Raw genomic sequence first — 22,175 nt, forward strand, 5'->3', positions numbered from 1 at the left:
CTTGGTGTTCATCTGAACAATAAACTGGACTGGACCCCAGACTCCCTCTACGGAAAAGGGCAGAGCAGGCTGTACCTGTTGCGGAGACTCAGGTCTTTTGGAGTGAAGGGCCCACTCCTGAAGACCTTTATGACTCTGTGGTGGCCTCAGCCATTTTTTACGGTGTGGTCTGCTGGGGCAGCAGCATTTCTGCTGGGGACAGAAAGAGACTGAACAGGCTGATCCGCAGGGCCAGCTCTGTTCTAGGATGCCCTCTGGACCCAGTGGAGGTGGGAGTGACAGGAGAATGATGGCTAAGCTGTCATCCCTGATGGACAACATCTCCCACCCCATGCAGGAGACTCTGACAGCACTGACCACGATGTGGGACGGAGAGATTTTGCAGGTCTTTCCTCCCCACTGCTGTCAGACTCCACAACAAATACTTCAAACTGACCAAACACACACATCCACACATGTGCAATAACACTAAGTGCAATACTCTTTTCTGGCATCGTTGTATTATACTCAGTTGTATTTAGCATTTGTATTCTATTTTATTCAATTGTATATAGTATTTTATTTTATTGTATCTATTGTGTACAGTCGTGTACAGTATCTTATTCTTATCCTATTCTAGTGTTTTTCTAATTTTTGCTATGTAACTTTGCACTGTCCACTTTCTGCTGCAACAAAACAAATTGTTACAGTCTGTGTGTAATTTCCCTCACCATACCGCATGGAACCCTTGAACCCCTGAACTCCCTTCACGTTCTGTATATAGTCACTCAGTGTTTTTTAAATAAACCATCTTTGCACTTTTCCTCAAATCTACGCCTGAATCCGTTCAGTCAACCATGACAATAAGCCATCTTCAGCAAAAAACAAGGAAAACAGCCAGGACAATATGAAGACCAGATGACTTCTGAGCACTAACAAACAAAAATAACTCAAATTGCGTCACAGAACACATCCGTGAATGACCCACCCCAAAATGTAGCTCATAAAAAATACATTTAACAAAGAATCATGGCCAAAAACTCAATTAAATAATCTACAGATATGTGGCGAGTCACGCCTCGCCGGCTTAAAAGCTGAACTAGATCCTGCAGTGTTGTTGTTGGTATGTGTTCGGCTGGTGGCTGAAAAGTTGCAACTGTGTGTGTGGAAAAAAGAATGCTGAAAAGCATGGAAATGTGGATGAATCTGCTGTGAGTATTACAGTGGTGCGCCCCCATCCTGGGTATTATTGTACACAGTTCTAATGCACAATGTATCCTGAAAACAGAAAAAGAGAAGGTTAAAGAAGTTCCCGGATACAGCGGAGGAGAGTAAACATGTATTCGTGAGCTCTCTGTGGTAGGCCCAGGAATGTATCTATCTTTATCCTGACTTGCCCTCACATAATTCTGGACCATATGCAAGAGGCAAAGTTACTAAGGAAACTTCTGTATAGCAAGTTATAATTTTCGACACTTTCGACACAAGATAATACACACTGACCAAACAGGCTTTATTAAAAACAGGCACAGAGCAGATAATGTGAGACGTTTGCTCCATATATTGAACACTGCTCAAAAAAATCATGACCCCCTGCTAATAATCTCTATGGATGCTAATAAAACATTTGACAGGATTGAGCCAAACTTTCTATTTCGGGCAATGGAAGCTATGGGCTTTGGAGAGAAGTTCACCCGCTATGTTAGGACACTTTTTAATGCCCCCAGAGCCAATATCATAACAAATGATGTGCTCTCAGGCACTTTCTCTTTAACCAGAGGCTGCAGACAAGGTTGTCCAAGCTCCCCCTTGCTCTTCGCGATTGCGATCGAACCACTAGCCGCTGCCATTTGTACTAGTGCCTCCATATCTGGAATCAAATTTGGTACAAGTGAACATAAACTTTATCTATATGCAGATGACCTCCTACTATACATAATGGACCAACTTAAATCAATTCCCTCCTTAATGAAGTGTCTCAAAGAATACAGTGCAGCCTCAGGATACAAGTTAAACTATACCAAAAGTGAGATTATGCCATTAAATATACAAGATAGCCGTATTAGAGCTCTTACTCACCCATTACAGTGGCGTAATAATGGTTTCATGTATTTGGGTATACAAATTGGTAAATCCGAAGATCAAATATTCAAACTAAATTATATCAAACTGTTGGAGCAAACCAAACTTAATATTCAGAGATGGATGGATTTCCCATTATCCCTCATAGGTAGAATTAATGTTATTAAAATGAATACTTTGCCTAAGTTCATTTACTTATTTCAATGTCTCCCTACAAATGTTCCCAAAAGTTTCTTCAAAGAGCTTAATAAACTCATAATTTCTTTCATATGGCAAAAGAAAAATCCAAGAGTCAAACTCTCCTCACTACAGGCCCCATATTCAAGGGGAGGACTTAATTTACCAAACTTTAGGAACTATTATCTTGCCTCCCAGTACCGATCAATTTGGATCTGGCTTCATGCAGAGAGGAGTGAGGTTAGATGGGTTCCAATTAGGGATGCAACGATACCAATTTTTTCAAACCGATACGATACCGATACTTGGATCTGAGTACTTGCCGATACTGAGTACAAAAACCGATACTTCTACCCCACACACACACACACACATACACAAATGCAATGAATTGGAAGACAGGTCTTATTTTATTCTCTGCCGATAAAAAATAAAATCGTAATAAAAATGACCACAAAAAAATTTTCAAGTGAAAAATAAGCACTTCTGTTAAAATATTGCGGAGTATCCACATTGTAATTTAACAAAATATCACTGAACTATTGGGCACTGTCTCGAGCTTTCAGAATAATAAATAAACACTTCTGTTTGGAATAAAATAAATACAAATTAGGTTTGAGAATAAAATAAACTTTTCAATTATTGCAGAGTGTCCAATTTCATATCGCGGCTCGAGTATGCTGAGAAGACGGTTCAATCCTATGCTTTCCACGACCGGCATTGGCTGGTCATCCAGAGAAATAAAATGAGTCAGAGCTTCTGTTATTTTAACTGCCAGTGGATTTTCTCTTGACATTTTTCATCGCTTTTCCAAAACCTGAGTTAAAGTTTGGTGTCCCGGTCCACACTGCTGACATTTTGTTTAGCCTAGCTACAGCAGCCTCCACTTTCTCTTTTTTATCTGGAGCCGCCAGTCTCACTCGCCTAACCCTGTGCCTGTTTAGCGTGGGATGTCCCCCTAGTGACCAATCTAAAAAACTACAACAGAATTGACAAGCCACCCTCTGACTAATGAAATAAGTTAGTATCGGTTCATGGTATCGGTTAACTTTTACAAGTATGAGTACACACACATTTTACAGTATTGGCCCCGATACCCGATACCAGTATCGGCATCGGTGCATCCCTAGTTCCAATAGAACAACATGAGGTGAACCCCATACCATTAAAAGATGTTCCATTTTTAGGTACAAAAAAAATGTCTATCCAAGCTCACAAACAATTTGATAATATTAAACACCTTCAGCACATGGCAGGGATTTCACTCGCGTATGAAAATAAATATCTCTTTTCTTAGAAGGACACCCTTATGGGGCAACCCTGGCCTCTCTCATCATATTGCCGACCCAATATTGTGGGAATAGAAGGACAGGAATATTCGAACTGCTGCTGACTTATACAATAATGATACATTTATTGACTTTCAACAACTAAAGGAAAAATTCAAACTTCCAGGAAAAAGTTTCTTCAAATTCCTACAAATAAGAGATTGGGTCAAAGAGAAATCCAAAGGGGCTTTCCCCAAGATACCAAAAGAAACTCTTCTTGAAACCCATATTTGCACCAAACCATGGAAGTCAATAAAAAGAATAGCATCTTCTATATAAGCTATTATCAAGGAAAAGTTACCTGATCACAACAAAGCGTCTATAAAAAGAAAATGGGAGACAGACTTGGGCTATGTCTATGAAGAGGTAGAATGGCACCACTTATTGGAACAGGCACAGACCATGTTAATTACTACAAAACACAGGCAAATGCAATTTAATATATTTCATAGGATATATTACACCCCTTACAGGCAACATAAAATTGATAGTAATTATTCCCCCAGATGCTTGAGATGTAAGGTGATAGATGGCGATCTCCTGCACATGCTGTGGAATTGCCCAGTGATAGAAGAATTTTGGAGAGGGGCCATTGAAATAATATCAAAGGTAATGGGAATCCAAATTGAACTGGACCCAAAACTATGGATTCTAGGTGACACAGGTTCTATCAATGTGAATTATCATAAGAAATATTTTATTTTACTTACGAGTACAGCAGTGAAAAAATGTATTCTGCTACAATGGAAATCTGAAAATTCTCCAACATTGAGACACTGGATTAACAAGCTAGCGTCCTACTGCACACCTGAGAAGATATCGTATAATGTAAAAGGGAAATATGGAACCTTTGAAAAAATCTGGGGCCCCTTCCTGGCAGTACTACCGTCTCTGAACCTAACAGATCATAGAGGTGATGCAAACCCCCCTGGGTCTGCTTTGAGTTGATCCTCGGTTGGGCTTTCCTGACTCGACTTCCTGAATGCTGTGGTTTTATCTGTAATTCCTGTGCATGGGAGTTTCTATACATAGGTGTAAATATGGGCTGTCTGGATATACGAATGTGATGGGGTTGAGAGCCATACAGGGGTAAAGGGATGGGGGGATGGTGGGAGGGGTTCGTATAACGTGTTCTGTGCTTTTTGTTTTGCTGACTTTTTTGAGTTCTTGGTTTGTTTGTTTTTTTGTTGTTTTTTTTGGGGGGGGAGGGCAATGACAATGCCTATTGTCATTATTATTATTATTTTATTATTATTGTTGTTGTTGTTGTTGTTGTTGTTGTTTCCATTATGTTATTAATTTTTAAAAAAAGAGAGAGAAGGTTAAAGAGACCCCAAAAATAGTTTTTTGTCTTTCTATTGTGATCTTGGTCTAAGAATTCATACATCCTCTAATTTAAGTTTGTTTTTGTGTCAAAACAAAGAAACAAACAGGTCTCGTTAAACTGATCCAGTCCAGGTTAAAACTGAACTGAGAGGAAAGGTGCACTCATGAAGTATTAAACAGGCAGATGTACATACATACTAATAAGGACTGTATATACTGTCAGTTATGGTTGATATGATCATAGGATGTGTTGATGATCACTTTGCAGCTGCTACTTTGTTCAGAGACAGTGGAGACTGAGTTGAGTTGGTTAGAAGAGCTGCTCAGAGTGTTTTTTTTAGCTCTGTGCTAACCACACATAGGCCAGGTCACATGATGCTGGTGTTAAACTACCTTCACATTATTTCACTGCACTCTGCAGTACTTCGTCACAGCTAACTTCACAAACTCACTTCACTGCTCTCAGCTATAGTAAGGTGACACGTGTACAGCCTTTGGTCTGCTTTTTTTTTTTTTACATTTTAAGATGTGAAATTAGACGTCAAAACCACATCAGGGTAAAGTTTCACAATTAGCTACATTTGATCTACTAAACTTCACTTGCATTATCATGGCCAAGCCAGTCATGAACTCTCAAGTCACTGTGTATTTATAGAACTACTAGTTTAATATATCATAATATATCATTAACTTTAGCATCACTGCAAAGGTAACTCCTCATAAAATACTAAGAGAACTTTTAGATATAAAGGTACTGTCTCATATTTCCACCAGTTGGTGGAAATATGAGAGTGGGACCCAAGAGCAAACTCAATACATGAGTTGAAGGTAGGATGGAGGCTTGGCTGGAGCACTGAAAGACTTGGAGGGTCCCTACGAAGCAGGTTGCAAGCAAGAATGAAAGATGAGCAGTGTGACTTTAAGTACACAGAGTGGAGGCTGGCTGACTTGAAGTAGGCAGCCAAAAAGATGATTGAACTGGAGTAATAATGTCAGTATTGAGTTTTACAGTGGAGGGAAAGTGGAGGTGAGACAAAGAATAGACCAGCAGCCAAACACCGGGAAAGCAAACGAGTGATTACAGAGCTTAGTTATTGAAATTACACTTAGACTTCATGTCTGTAGACAGATGTGAAGTGAACAGTCTGCACAAAAACTTGTGAACATTAACAAAACCAGCAACTGAATAATGACTGTGATAAATATTGAATACTACAACAAAGAATATTTAATACTGTATAAATTTACTGACATGTCTCTTGTAAACAGCCTTTTGTAAAAACTTTACTTGAAAAATGGTATCAAACTGGATTTTAATGATACACAGTTTTTCTTACTCAGTGTCAATTTGCACTCGTGCTCCTAAAAGCACCGTCACTGTCAGTCTGAATAACTGTACATATAAAAGCACAGCCCGCCTCTTTACGTACAGATCACTTTTACTGAAGCACAGTTCAGTTAGTGACATTGAGGTGGTGCTTGTCTGAATGATGAACATGAAACCAGTTTTACTCTGCACCTTCAGTAAGTACATCTATCACTTTTTTTACATTTACTTCTATACAGTAATCCAGCAGAACTGAACCTTACGTACATGTCATTAATGCTCGTTGTTTGTTCCAGGTTGGATCTCTGTCTTAGCCTTCGAGTTTCACTCTGTGGAGGTTCAGCCTGATGAAGAAGTCACGCTGCAGTGCTCCAACCTTAGCAGTTATCGTGTTCACTTATCCTGGTTCAGAGTGACAAACAGACCCAACGCTAGCAGGATCTCATCTATGTTCAGCCCTGAGAGCAATGCATCTTTCTATGAAGGATTTCAAAATGGCAAATTCAGCATGACATCCAACATCTCTTTGCTGTTTCTTGAGATCAAACAAGTGGATTCATCTGACTCTGGGCTGTATTTCTGTGGCGAACTCAAGAATGAAAAGTTGATAGTTTATGGTGCAACAAATTTAAAGGTTCAAGGTAAGATTGTTTTTTTCTCTATTGATTCATTAACAGCAATTAAAACATGTACTGTTTTTATTACCAGTCAAAAAACTACAGATACTCTTAATTATTATTCCTGTTATTTGTTCTTATTAAGTAATGTATTTATTTCTCTTTCTTCTACAAGGTAGATCACAAAATCCATCCACTATGATTCTGGGCAGTTTAACTGTTTTCCTTATACTGGTCATCACTGGTCTGGTTGTCAAGATCAGGAAATTTTATACAGGTATTGATTTATTTAAACTAAACTAAACAAAGAAAATTTTTAGTGGATAACTAACAGATGTAGCTTTTCTATTAAATAGCTGAAGATGATGGACAGAATCCACAACGCAGTGAGGTAATCTGTTTTAACTGTAGATTCAGATCGATTGATTTATATATTGTTTGATTCAATCATTCATCTATTAACATCCACTGGTCACCAGCAATCAGTCTTGAATTAGGTTTGAGTTATGTTGCTGAAAATGTACATTTTTAGAAACTAAAACATCCACACATCAGTCTACACAGATTGCCTCTGACCTAGTGGATGTTAAGAGATAAATAAATATGTAAGATTAGTGACTTTGAACATTTTCATTTTCAGAATGTGGACTCTGATGCCATGAACTATGCAGCACTGAATTTCCCTCTATGAGCAAAAATCAGGTCTGTACCACAGAGAGAGCTGGAGCCAAATGTTGTGTACGCTGCTACGAGATAGACTCACAAGAAAAGCAACACAGAAACTCTCTCACACATTTTGTTGTTACTTGATAAAAATAGTGTGACTGATGGTTGATGGGGGTGGAGCTAGTGAGGACTTTGATGTATAGCTTAGATTGTCTTATAGTGAAAGTGAGTGAGGCTCTGCTGTACTGTAATAATAACACAGATGTAGTTTGCCTTGTTTGACATGAAGAGACAGTAACTGTGGTCTGACAGTCAATGAAAATCTCATCTCATATGCTAATTTTACAGGCATTGTTGCTGGTAAAAGACCTGCAACTTTTTACAAGCATGTGAGGCCAGACTCTGCAGCAACCAAACATCCAAATTCATAATCTAAAAAGCCGATGCAAAGTCTTGCCACTGTGACATCCACCTGCCACAGCTACAGACTCTTCTCTGGGCAGTTAAAGCTCTAATTAATTTTGAACTTGAATCTTAGTACATAAATGCATGTATATAATCACACACAAAATCTCATTAAAGCTGAAGCAACAGACTTGCAGGTTGTAATAAAACAGAAGTCATCAAAATGTGTTTGAGTTTTTTTCTGGTTTGCTCACAACTTATGTGTAAAACTGAACTGAACTACCATTCTGTATCAACAGATATAATATCTTTACTGATGAATTGTGGCTAATCTTCTTGCTCTTGTAAACTCCATGTAGTTAACCTCACTGTTATTCTTTTAATAGCTTCTGAAAACTGGAATTTTCAGATTAACTTTGCCATGAAAGCCTTTGTCAATTGAGATGGCATGAGTGTGAGCACTCTTGTCCTTTAGCAGGCAACCAGCGGCGGTGGTCGGCCGCACAACCAGTACGCTGCTGTAGGTGCCGCAGGTTCTCTTGCTTGACCAACGATTATCTTCCACTCTTTTCGATCTAAGGCGATGGTTCTTGCCTGCTCGAGGTGAAGTCGAAGGGCCTTCAAATTATCCTGGATTTGTTTCATCCATGTCTTTTTTGGTGCATTTCGATGCACCCTCCCATCAGTGGGGCGGGTCAACCAGAGTAGGCCATGGGGGTAGCGGCTCTGGTCCATTCGACAAATGTGGCCAAACCAACGGAGTCGGCGGCGCTGGATTAGGTCGCTGATCGTTGGTTGGCTGCCGCAGCTGGTGGGGATGGTGTCATTCGAATGACGGTCGCGAAGGGAAACGCATCTAAGGCAACGCATTTGGAAAACTTCGAGCTTGCTCAGGTCGTGTTTGAGCATTGTCTTCATGCCGTAAAGTAGAATGGGCAGGATCAGGCTTCGCCAATGAGATGTTGTTCTTCTTCCAAACGCACCAGTGCAGGGAAGCTAACGCTGCCGCCGCCTTCCCAATTCTGGAGCGTATCTCCACTGATGATGCCACTTTCTTCTCCTCAACGAGGGACCCCAGATATTTAAATTCTGATGTCATAGAGGATGTGAGTTGCCTCGGTGTTGTCTTCGGCAAAAATGGCGCTATCGTCAGCGAACATTAGATCGGTGATAAATTGACTGGTCGAGGCTTGGACTCCGCAGCGGCCCTCGAATGTTTTGCGCATTATCGCATCGATGACGATGTTGAACAACAGCCGTGACACCACATCGCCTTGCCGGACCCCAGTCATGATGGGGAATTCTTCGGACACTTCGTCATGAATACGTATCTGGCTGGTCGAGCCATCGTAGGCGGCTTGTAGTAGCTCGATGATCTTCACGGGTATGTGTTCGGCTGCCAAAGCCCTCCACAAGGCCGGCCGGTCGATGCAATCAAACGCAGACTTGAAATCAATGAAGATGATGACTGTTCGGCGTCCGCATCTGATCCGTTCCTCCATGAGTCGACGTAGGGTGAAGATCTGGTCGCTGCAGCCTCGTCTGGGTCGGAACCCAGCCTGTTCTTCCCGGCTGGTCATCTCACGGTGCTTTTGAAGGCGCGATTGAATTATTTTCATAAGGACCTTGCCGACGATGGACAGTAAGCTGATGCCCCAGTAGTTTTTACATTCTCGGTTGTCGCCTTTCTTTAGGATGGGAATGACAGCCGCCTTTTTTCAATTTGCTGGTATCACATTTGATGTCCAGATCAGTTTGAATAATGAGTGTAGACATATGACGAGGACTGTTGTTCTTTAGCAAATGGATTGCGAGTTCGACTTCTTCTACCGTTGGTTCTGCATCAGACATCGGCGCCGCAGGAGGGTCAATGATGGGCGGCGCTGCGGCCGGACCTTGGGGTGGATCGCGATTGTAGAGTTCATCAAAGTATTCTTTCCACCGTTGCAGGCGCTCCGCAGTTGACTTTACAAACGAGCCATCCACCTTCCTGATGTTATCATTCATTGTCTTGCACTTGCCACTGAGACTACGTATGGTCTGGTACAATACCCTGTAGTCTTGTCGTTCAGCCGTACGGTGTTTGAGCGAGTGTTGGAATAGCGTGTTCCCGAGGACCAGTTTGTTGGCGGCGGCGAATGATAGCAATCGTAGCCCGTTGTGTGTGTGAGCAGTGAGTCCAGCCTGGGTGATCCAGTCATCCGGGACAACGGTGACAGGAGGGCAGGCAGATGAAGCGAGAAGGCAAACAGAACATGAAACTGTGACTTGTGATGCACAGCAATGACCAGCGTCCAGGTAAGTGAGAGTGCATCCAGGTTGGAGAATTGGAGATCCATGAAAAGACTAAAACACAAGGAAACACAAGGTAAACCTAAACTAGAAGTTGAAGCACTAAAGTGGGTTAACAGACAAACTTGCAAAGACACATATTATTTTACAGTTGTATGCGCTGGTCTTAAGTACAGCCGGCTGGAATCACCACCAAGTGTGGACAACAGGTGAGATGATGAGGGCTCCGCCCAGAGGTGGAGACCACATATCTGTGGAAAAAAACTGCCACTCACCCGGACCATAACAAGGGTGTCCTGGTCCTAAAAGCACATGTAACACACCCAAAGAAAGATTCTAGGTCTGACCAACCGTCTCAGTCATGGGCAAAAAGATGACAGTCAATAAAATTCTAAAAGATAATTTATTGACAAAAAATCAAGAGATAAAAGATAAAACAGTCCAGTGTCCCATTTATGAATCAAATAAAAACACAAAGTCCCAAGGCCAGAGCCAGCTATGCCACACGGCCAGTTGCACTCCACGTGTTGCCTTTAACAGGGTTAGAAGTTGTCCTCTGAGACCCACCACCCTCCAAGCATATAGCCAGTGGTCACTCCAGCCTCAGCAACTCTGCTGCCTTTAGGCTGTGGCATATAATAGGCCCTGGCCTGCACAGAGAGACAAAACGACACATTCACTATAGAATTCATAGCGCAAAACCCATGCATCCCAAACATATCCGATATCATCACATTACATACCTGCACAGAGAGACAAAACGACACAGCAGTGTTTGTAGTTTGGGCTATAAGTAGACCAGTGTATCAGTGCAATCAAGTACACCTGCCTCTAATTAGTCCAACCCCATTCCAGCCATTGGCTCACCAAAAATGTAACACACACACACAACCACTCCCAACCCAGTGCAACTTCACACAATAATATGGAGCTGAATTAACACAGGCACATTAGTCTACCATGTTACACACAGATGAGAGTTTAGCCCAACTATTCCTAACTAGGATCTCTTCACCTAATATCACCTAACAACATAATTTTCTCTCTAAAGAGATGACTTTCCATTTATCTAAAGCCAAACTGGCAAACTGTGATTTCATTGCCAGGCCTCCATCCGTGACTGCTTTCCATTCCACATGGCACTCAATACGATATTGTGTCCAGTTTGTTGGCCAACGTGTGTGTTGATGTCACTCTTTTCAGGCTGCATCCAGATATGTGTTTGCCTTTGAGCTCAGCATCAAAATCAGCAAAGCAGCATTCCCAGGTCAGTGATTAAAATCAATGTCAAAGCTGCTGTTCTGCAGCAAAAGCACAGGGTTACAGCAATACTCATTCAAAAAAGGACTTTTTTTTACCCCAAGCAAATCTTTTCCCAACCTGTTATGTAAAGCCAATGAGCTCAAAAAAGAAAACAGTTCAACAGTTTGTGGATGAAGGAACATGAAAGCAAGCATGGTGAAGAACAATATGAATTGCTTAGTATGAGTACAGCTGTAATGTTTGCCAAAGAGGCACAAAAGTGGCTTAAGACTGTCAAACTTAGTCATAGGGTGAGTCAAATGGTCTGCAGGGGGGAGGAGAGTTGAGTGAGATACAAGTGCATATCACACTAGAGAAAGATGCAGCACAGTGACAACACAAGGTCAGAGCTTTAAAGAAAAGAGTAAAGACTTTGTAAAAACCAACACAGAAAGTCTGTCTCTTTGCTGATGTGGTGAAATGAACAATAAAGGATCATTGAAAAAAAGACAAATCAGTAGAACAATGTCAGTGTTTTCCTTTCTTTTCTTTTTTCTAAAGTCATGTAGTCAAGTTTTAGGATAAAATGCATAAAAGTGATTTAACAGTTAATTTTGTTTAACAGTGACTGTAAGAGTGAAATACAAAGGGCCAGCTTTCTTTCCTGACCATCATGAACGTGCTACAGATTGTGCCCCTCCACCCATCATCTTCTGCCGTGGTGACAAAACGGTGCATCAGCTTTTTATCAGAGGTGGCAGGGTAGACACATGGATAACAGATGCAGTTATCACAGGTCAAGTGCCCTGACTGAGTGAACTCTGCATTTCCTGCTGGGTAATACCAATAGGTTTAGATATTAGGACTTTTTAAACAAAGACCCGATCCAGACTTCATGTTTTGGGGTGCTGGTTCATCGATCAGCACTCTTAAACAAAGAGTTTGAAGAGCAGGTGAAATATGTGCAATGCTAGAACTGTCTGAATCAAAATGTGAAGCCTAAAGTTAAGGTTCACAGGGGTTACTGTTACAGACACAGACTTCTTTAATTTAGCCATGTTTAATATTAATTTACTATATTTAATATCAAAACTAATGTATACACATTAAGAAAAGACACTCACTCACTACTCTGTAGGTAAACCTGTTCAGCTGCTTGTACTAGACTAATCAGCCAACATGGCACATGGCCGCCACCAGATATAGGCATATAGTCAAAGTCAAGGCAACCTGTTGAAGTTTAAACTGGGCATAGGAAAGGGGAAGAAATGTGATTTAAGTGACTTTGAATATGGCATGGCTGTTGGTGCCAGACAGACTGGTCAGTGTATTTCAGTAAACTGATTATACAGTGGGGCAAAAAAGTATTTAGTCAGCCACCGATTGTGCAAGTTCCCCCACTTAAAATGATGACAGAGGTCAGTAATTTGCACCAGAGGTACACTTCAACTGTGAGAGACAGAATGTGAAAAAAAAAATCCATGAATTCACATGGTAGGATTTGTAAAGAATTTATTCGTAAATCAGGGTGGAAAATAAGTATTTGGTCACCTCAAACAAGGAAAATCCCTGGCTCTCACAGACCTGTAACGTCTTCTGTAAGAAGCTTTTCTGTCCCCCACTTGTTACCTGTATGAATGGCACCTGTTTGACCTCATCATCTGTATAAAAGACACCTGTCCACAGCCTCAACCAGTCAGACTCCAAACTCCGCCATGGCCAAGACCAAAGAGCTTTCGAAGGACACCAGGAAAAGAATTGTAGACCTGCACCAGACTGGGAAGAGTGAATCTACAATAGGCAAGCAGCTTGGTGTGAAAAAATCAACTGTGGGAGCAATCATCAGAAAATGGAAGACATACAAGACCACTGATAATCTCCCTCGATCTGGGGCTCCACGCAAGATCTCATCCCGTGGGGTCAAAATGATCATGAGAACGGTGAGCAAAGATCCCAGAACCACACGGGGGGACCTGGTGAATGACCTGCAGAGAGCTGGGACCAAAGTAACAAAGGTCACCATCAGTAACACACTACAATGGCAGGGAATCAAATCCCGCAGTGCCAGACATGTTCCGCTGCTGAAGCCAGTGCATGTCCAGGCCCGTCTGAAGTTTGCCAGAGAGCACATGGATGATACAGCAGAGGATTGGGAGAATGTCATGTGGTCAGATGAAACCAAAGTAGAACTTTTTGGTATAAACTCAACTCGTCGTGTTTGGAGGAAGAAGAATACTGAGTTGCATCCCAAGAACACCATACCTACTGTGAAGCATGGGGGTGGAAACATCATGCTATGGGGCTGTTTTTCTGCCAAGGGGACAGGACGACTGATCCGTGTTAAGGACAGAATGAATGGGGCCAAGTATCGTGAGATTTTGAGCCAAAACCTCCTTCCATCAGTGAGAACTTTGAAGATGAAACGAGGCTGGGTCTTCCAACATGACAATGATCCAAAACACACCGCCCGGGCAACAAAGCAGTGGCTCCGTAAGAAGCATTTGAAAGTCCTGGAGTGGCCTAGCCAGTCTCCAGACCTCAACCCCATAGAAAATCTGTGGCGGGAGTTGAAAGTCCGTGTTGCTCGGCGACAGCCCCAAAACATCACTGCTCTTGAGAAGATCTGCATGGAGGAATGGGCCAAAATACCAGCAAACCTGGTAAAGACCTATAGTAAACGTTTGACCTCTGTTATTGCCAACAAAGGTTATTTTACAAAGTATTGAGTTGTATTTTTGTTATTGACCAAATACTTGTTTTCCACCCTGATTTACGAATAAATTCTTTACAAATCCTACCATGTGAATTCATGGATTTTTTTTTCACATTCTGTCTCTCACAGTTGAAGTGTACCTCTGGTGCAAATTACTGACCTCTGTCATCATTTTAAGTGGGGGAACTTGCACAATCGGTGGCTGACTAAATACTTTTTTGCCCCACTGTATATAACTAAATAACCACCCCTTTCAGTCAAGATAGATTCAGTCACAGGAGACGTAGTGCGATAAGGAAATGACAGAGGGACTGTAAACTGTAGATTGATATTACCTGGTATGTAAGTTTCTTTATGTATTTAATGTACAACCAGACATGCGGCCATACAGTACACACACACATTAAACCAGTAATGTATTCAAATTGATTGCTTTCCTTATTCAATTCAATTAAATTCAATTTTATTTATATAGCGCCAAATCACAACAACAGTCGCCTCAAGGCGCTTCATAGATACAGAGAAAAACCCAACAACCATATGACCCCCTATGTGCAAGCACTTTGGCGACAGTGGGAAGGAAAAACTCCCTTTTAACAGGAAGAAACCTCCGGCAGAACCAGGCTCAGGGAGGGGCGGCCATCTGCTGCGACCGGTTGGGGTGAGAGAAGGAAGACGGGATAAAGACATGCTGTGGAAGAGAGACAGAGATTAATAACAGATATGATTCAATGCAGAGAGGTCTATTAACACATAGTGAGTGAGAAAGGTGACTGGAAAGGAAAAACTCAATGCATCATGGGAATCCCCCGGCAGCCTACGTCTATTGCAGCATAACTAAGGGAGGATTCAGGGTCACCTGGTCCAGCCCTAACTATATGCTTTAGCAAAAAGGAAAGTTTTAAGCCTAATCTTAAAAGTAGAGATAGTGTCTGTCTCCTGAATCCAAACTGGAAGCTGGTTCCACAGAAGAGGGGCCTGAAAACTGAAGGCGCTCCCTCCCATTCTACTTTTAAATACTCTAGGAACAACAAGTAGGCCTGCAGTGCAAGAGCAAAGTGCTCTAATAGGGTGATATGGTACTACAAGGTTATTAAGATAAGATGGGGCCTGTTTATTTAAGACCTTGTATGTGAGGAGCAGGATTTTGAATTCAATTCTGGATTTAACAGGAAGCCAATGAAGGGAAGCCAAAACAGGAGAAATATGCTCTCTCTTTCTAGTCCCTGTCAGGACTCTTGCTGCAGCATTTTGGATTAGCTGAAGGCTTTTCAGGGAGTTTTTTGGACATCCTGATATTAATGAATTACAGTCGTCCAGCCTGGAAGTAATAAATGCATGAATTAGTTTTTCAGCGTCACTCTGAGACAGGATATTTCTAATTTTAGAGATGTTGCGCAAATGGAAGAACGCAGTCTTACATATTTGTTTAATATGTACATTAAAGGACATGTCTTGGTCAAAACTGACTCCAAGGTTCCTCACAGCGTTACTGGAGGCCAAGGTAATGCCATCCAGAGTAATAATCTGGTTAGATACCATATTTCTAAGATTTTCAGGGCCGAGTACAATAACCTCAGTTTTATCTGAGTTAAGAAGCAGAAAGTTAGCGGCCATCCATTTCTTTAAGACATTCCTGCAGTTTAACTAAATGGTGTGTGTTATCTGGCTTCATAGATAGATAAAGTTGGGTGTCGCCTGCATAGCAGTGAAAATGTATGCTATGTCTTCTATCATGGCCAAAACCTCATATATAATAATCTACATATATACATATATGTGGCGGGGCATAGTCTGCGGACCCACTGCAGGGAAGGCGGACACACTGAGTGGCATCCGCAATCATGACTCGCTGGCTTAAAGGTTGAACTAGGTCCTGCAGTGTTGTGGTTGTTACTATGTGTTCGGCTGTATTTGTATTGTGATCTTGGTCTCAAAATTTTTACATCCTCTAATTTAGGTTTGTTTTTGTGTCGAAACAAAGAAAGAAATGGGTCTGTTTCAATCCAGTCCAGGTTCAAACTAAACTGACAGGAAAGGTTGACTCATGAAGTATCAAACAGGCAGATGTACATATATATTAATAAGGACTGTGTATACTGTCAGTTAGGGTTGATATGATCATGGAACTTGTTATGGTCACTATGCAGCTGCTACTTTTTTCAGAAACAGTGGAGACTGAGTTGAGTCTGTTAGAAAAGCTGCTGTTTTTTCCTGTGTGCTCAGCAAACATAGGCCAGGTCACATGATGCTGGTGGTAAATTACCTTCACATTATTTCACTGCACTCAAGATTACTGGTCCCACCTAACTTCACAAACTCACTTCACTGCTCTCAGCTATAGTAAGGTGACACTTGCACAACATTTCAGGAAGTGAAGTTAGATGTCAAAACCACACCAGGTGAAAGTGTCACAATAAGATGCATTTGAATCTACTAAACCTCACTTGCATTATCATGGCCAAGCTTTCTGTCATCAACTCTCAAGTCACTGTGCATTTATAGAGCTACTGGTTTAATGTATCATTAACTTTAGCATCACTGCACAGGTAACTCTTTATAAAAATACTAGCGGAACATTTGGATATAAAGGTTATCTTATCTTATCATAAACAGGAGGAAATATGAGAATGGGACCCAAGAGCAAACTCAATGACATGTGTGGAATTATTTACAATGTTTTTTTACAAAATGTGAACTTAAACAATAACATGGCTAGAAACTGAAACTTAAACAGGGGACCTAGAGCTGAGGAAGATCAAGGGCGGAGAAACGCTTAAACACAGGGAGCACATGGAGAGCCAAGGAACGGGGAGCTCTGCATCAGAGTAGAGGGAGGTTACTGGGCAGGAAGGCAAGTGAATGATTAGCCGTGGGTTGTGCTTACTTGCATATTGGAGATATTGAGTCTCGGTGAGGTTTCCATGAGAGTGTTCAGTGGGGTGAGCACAGTGAAGGAGGATATCCAGTCCCAGAGGAGTGACGACAGGAAGGAGGGCAGACGGGTGAAGGAGGTGAGTATGGAAGTTTTTGGTTTGACATTTGATTGTAGTACATGGACTGGATTGGACCACCACTGAAGTGTGAACATTGCAGGAGGAGAATCGGGTAGGAATTGGGGACAGGGAGCAATGTTAGATACAGGACGGTAGCAGGACGAACTGGCAATGAGATGCAGGCAGTGCTGGTTTAAAAACCCTCCTTCTGATTGCTCCTGGATGAGGAGCAGGTGAGGTGCCGAAAACTCTGCCTTGGAGGATCATCTGGACACCTCTGACACACCCTGAAAAATCTCCAGACTCTCCCATGGAATATGAAGGGTACAGTAACACCTATATGATAAATGATGTGCACAGCATTTAAAAAAGAACAGGTCATTAGAAGACACTGAACATAATTTATTAATAAACAGAATTCAATGGTGGTATTTGGCAGTTAGACTCTGTGGCTCATTACAGCAGAACTAAATAAAAATGGGGTTTGGAATTAGGACAGGACCCTCCAGAGTGTGGTGTTGAAGGAAGATGGAGGGTTGGCGGGAGCACTGAAAGACTTGGAGGGTCCCTATGAAGCAGGATGCAAGCAAGAACGAAAGATGAGCAGTGTGATTTCAAGTACACAGAGTGGAGGCTGACTGACTTGAAGTAGGCAGCCAAAAAGATGATTGGACTGGAGCAATGATGTCAGCATTGAGCTTTACAGTGTGGGAAAGTAGAGGTGAGATAAAGAATAGACCGTCAGCCAAATGCCGGAAAAGCAAATGAGTGATTAACAGAGCTTACTTACTGAAGTTACACTTGAACTTTAGATCTGTAGACAGATGCACTAAAAAATCAGCAACTGAATAAAAACGGTGATAAATATTCTAATACAACAACAAAGAATATCTATTACTGTATACATTTACTGGCATGACTCTTATAAACAGTCAGCCTTTTGTAAAAACTCTACTTCCATGAAAAATGGTATCAAACTGGATTTAATTAAAGTTTTTCTTACTAAGTGTCAGTTTTTATCTGTGCTCTATGTCTGCAGACAGATGTGAAGTAAACAGCCTGCACCAAAACTTATGAACAGTAACAAAATCAGCAACTAAGTAATGATTGTCATAAATATTTGAATACAACAACAAGGAATATCTAATACTGTATAAATTTACTGACATGTCTCTAGTAAACAGTTAGCCCTTTACCCTAAAACTTTACTCACATGAAAAATGGTATCAAACTGGATTTTAATGAAACCTGGTTTTTCTTCCTCAGTGTAAAAGCACCGTCACTGTCAGTCTGACTAACTGTACATATAAAAGCACAGCCCGCCTCTTTACCTACAGATCACTTTTGCTGAAGCACAGTTCAGTTAGTGACATTGAGGTGGTGCTTGTCTGAATGATGAACATGAAACCAGTTTTACTCTGCACCTTCAGTAAGTACATCTATCACTTTTTTTACATTTACTTCTATACAGTAATCCAGCAGAACTGAACTTTGCGCACATGTCATTAATACTCGTTGTTTGTTCCAGGTTGGATCTCTGTCTTAGCCTTTGAGTTTCACACTGTGGAGGTTCAGCCTGGTGAAGAAGTCACGCTGCAGTGCTCCAACCTTAGCAGTTATCGTGTTCACTTATCCTGGTTCAGAAGTACCAACAAACCCAATGCTAGCAGGATCTCGTCTATGGAAAGCTCTGATAAAAATGCATCTTTCTATGAAGGATTTCAAAATGGCAAATTCAGCATGACATCCAACATCTCTGTGCTATTTCTTGAGATCAAACAAGTGGATTCATCTGACTCTGGGCTGTATTTCTGTGGCGAACTCAAGAATGAAAAGTTGATAGTTTATGGTGCAACAAATTTAAAGGTTCAAGGTAAGATTGTTTTTTTCTCTGTTGATTAATTAACAGCATAAATTGAATTAGGATATGTACTATTTTTAGTACCTGTCAAAAAACTACAGATACTCATATTTATTATTATTTATTTTCATTAACTATTGTAAATTTTTTCTCTTTCTTGTAGAAGGTAGATCACAAAATCCATCCACTATGATCCTGGGCAGTTTAACTGTTTTCCTTCTACTGGTCATCATTGGTCTGATTATCAAGATCAGGAAATTTTATACAGGTATTGACTTATTTAAACATAAACTAAACATGCAAAGGTTTTTAGTGAATAACTAACAGATGTAGCTTTTCTATCAAATAGCTGAAGATGATGGACAGAATCCACAACGCAGTGAGGTAATCTGTTTTAACGGTAGATTCAGATCGATTGATTTATATATTGTTTGATTCAGTCATTCATCTGTTGACATCCACCAGTCACCAGCAATCAGTCTTGAATTAGGTTTGAGTTATGTTGCTGAAAATGTACATTTTTAGAAACTAAAACATCCACACATCAGTCTACACAGATTGCCTCTGACCTAGTGGATGTTAAGAGATAAATAATGTGTAAGATTAGTGACTTTGAACATTTTCATTACAGAATGTGGACTCTGATGCCATGAACTATGCAGCACTGAGTTTCCCTCACAGAGCAAAAATCAGAAGGTCTGTACCACAGAGAGAGCTGGAGCCAAATGTTGTGTACGCTGCTACGAAATAGACTCACAGGAAATGCAACACAAAAGATCTCTCACACATGTTGACATTACTTGAGAAAAAAACATTGTCACTGATGGTTGATGAGGGTGGAGCTAGTGAGGACTTTGATGTATATCTTAGATTATATTACATTGAAAGTGAGTGAGGCTCTGCTGTATTGAAATAATAACACAGATGTAGTTTGCCTTGTTTGACAGATAAAGAGAGCAACTGTGGTCTGACAGTCAATGAAAATCTCATCTTATCTCTGATGCTAATTTTACAGACATTGTTGCTGGTAAAAGACCTGCAACTTTTTACAAGCATGTAAGGCCAGACTCTGCATTGGCTTTTTTTTTTTTTTTGGTTGTTTGGTTGCTGCAAAGCCTTGCCACTGTGACATCCACCTGCCACAGCTACAGACTCTTCTCTGGGCCGTTAAAGCTCTAATTAATTTTGAACTTGAATCTTATTACAAAAATGCATGTATATAATCACACATAAAAAGTCATTAAAGCAACAGACTTGCAGGTTGTAATAAAACAGACGTCACTAAAATGTGTTTGAGTTTTTTTCTGGTTTGCTCACAACATATGTGTAAAACCGAACTGAACTACCAGTCTGTATGAGCAGATATAATATCTTTACTGATGAATTGTGGATGATCCTGTCGCTATTGTAAACTCCATGTATAGAACCTCACTGTTATTTTTGTAATAGCTTCCAAAAACTGGAATTTCAGAATAACCTTGCCATGAAAGCCTTTTTCAATTGAGATGGCATGAGAGTGAGCAGTGAGTCCAGCCTGGGTGATCCAGTCATCCAGGACGATGGTGACAGGAGGGCAGGCAGATGAAGTTAGACGGCAAAAAGAGCATGAAACTGTAGCTTGTGATGCACAGCAATGACCAGCGTCCAGGTAAGTGAGAGTGCATCCAGGTTGGAGAATTGGAGATCAATGAAGAGACTAAAACACAAGGTAAACATAAAGTAGAACTTGAAGCACTACGAAACCTGAAGTCGGAGCACTAACATGGGTTAGCAGACAAACTTGCAAAGACTATTTGTATGCACAGGTCTTAAGTAGAGCCGGCTAGAATCACCACCAGGTGTGGACAACAGGTGAGATGATGAGGGCTCCGCCCAGAGGTGGAGACCACATATCTGTGGAAAAAAACTGCCACTCACCCGGACCATGACAAGGATGTCCTGGTCCTAAAAGCACAGATGAGCGTTGTCCCAATTATATCTAGCTAGCATTTCTTCACCCAGCATAGTATCATTTCCATCTAAAGAGATGACTTTCCATTTATCTAAAGCCAAACTTGGCAAACTGATTTGATTGCCAGGCTTCCATCCCTGACTGCTTCCCATTCCACATGGCACTCAATACGATATCTGTCCAGTTTATGGGCCCACAGAAGTGTGGGTTCATGTCACTCTTTTTGGGCTGCATCCAGATATGTAAAGGATATGTGTTTCCCTTCGAGCTCAGCATCAAAAACAACAAAGTAGCATTCCCGGGTCAATGATTAAAATCAGTGTCAAAGCTGCTGTTCTGCATCAAAAGCACAGGGTTGTAGCAATACTCATTCAAGAAAGGACTTATTTTACCCCAAGCAAATCTTTTCTTAACCTGTTATGTAAAGCCAATGAGCTCAGAAAGACAGTTCAACTGTTTGTGGATGAATGAACATGAAAGCAACCATGGTTAAGAACAATGTGAATTGCTTAGTATGAGTACAGCCTTCTGTTTGCCAACAACAACAGTCAACAGTGTTTTCCTTTCCTTTCTTTTTCTAAATTCATGTAATCAAGTTTTAGGATAAGAAACATAAAAGTGATTTCAGTTTACTTTTAATTATGATTAACAGTGACTGTAAGAGTGAAATACAAAGTGTGCAGCTTTCTTTCCATGAACATGCTACAGATTGTGCCCCTCCACCCACCATCTTCCGCCTTGGTGGCAAAACGGTGCATCAGCTAAACTGAAAGCCACAGCAAGATAAACATTAAGCTCTGCATTAAAACCACATGCAAATAAGCTGTTGCTTTCGCACAAACGCTTGATGTCTTTCTTTTTGGCTGTTTAGATCAACAGATTAATGCATATAACCAGAATTATATGCATTAATCTGTTGATGGTCATTTAGCTGTGGCACCCCACCATAAGCCATCGTCCATTGCCCACACCTCCCCACATTATGAGAAACATGGCAGTGGGATAATGCAGCATGTCACAAATTTCATATGATCTTGGACTGCTTTCATCCACATGACTTGAACGGTTTCCACAGTCTCCAAATATCAGACATGATTCCATCATTAAATCTGCAGCAGTGAAATGATGCTGCCTTAACGTGCATGAAAGACGGATTCTAGCAGCTTGCTGGATCTGTACCACAGCAATGTTACCACAAAGGCAGGTGGGGAAG

General features: G+C 41.0%; 2 long non-coding RNA genes across 2 annotated transcripts in view; one reads left to right on the forward strand and one right to left on the reverse strand.

Moving 5' to 3' along the window:
- LOC146523247 (uncharacterized) overlaps nt 1-22,175 on the reverse strand; it is a 339,030-nt gene that overhangs the window by 270,129 nt on the left and 46,726 nt on the right. The gene's annotated exons all lie outside the window — the stretch shown is intronic.
- Nucleotides 18,685-22,175, forward strand: LOC146523273 (uncharacterized). The gene is made up of 3 exons (XR_014873297.1): nt 18,685-19,023; nt 19,175-19,395; nt 19,643-22,175. It is a non-coding gene; the product is annotated as an uncharacterized LOC146523273 (long non-coding RNA).

This window comes from Neolamprologus multifasciatus, chromosome 3 (assembly GCF_963576455.1).
Source record: "Neolamprologus multifasciatus chromosome 3, fNeoMul1.2, whole genome shotgun sequence".
In the NCBI taxonomy this organism is placed as follows: domain Eukaryota; kingdom Metazoa; phylum Chordata; class Actinopteri; order Cichliformes; family Cichlidae; genus Neolamprologus; species Neolamprologus multifasciatus.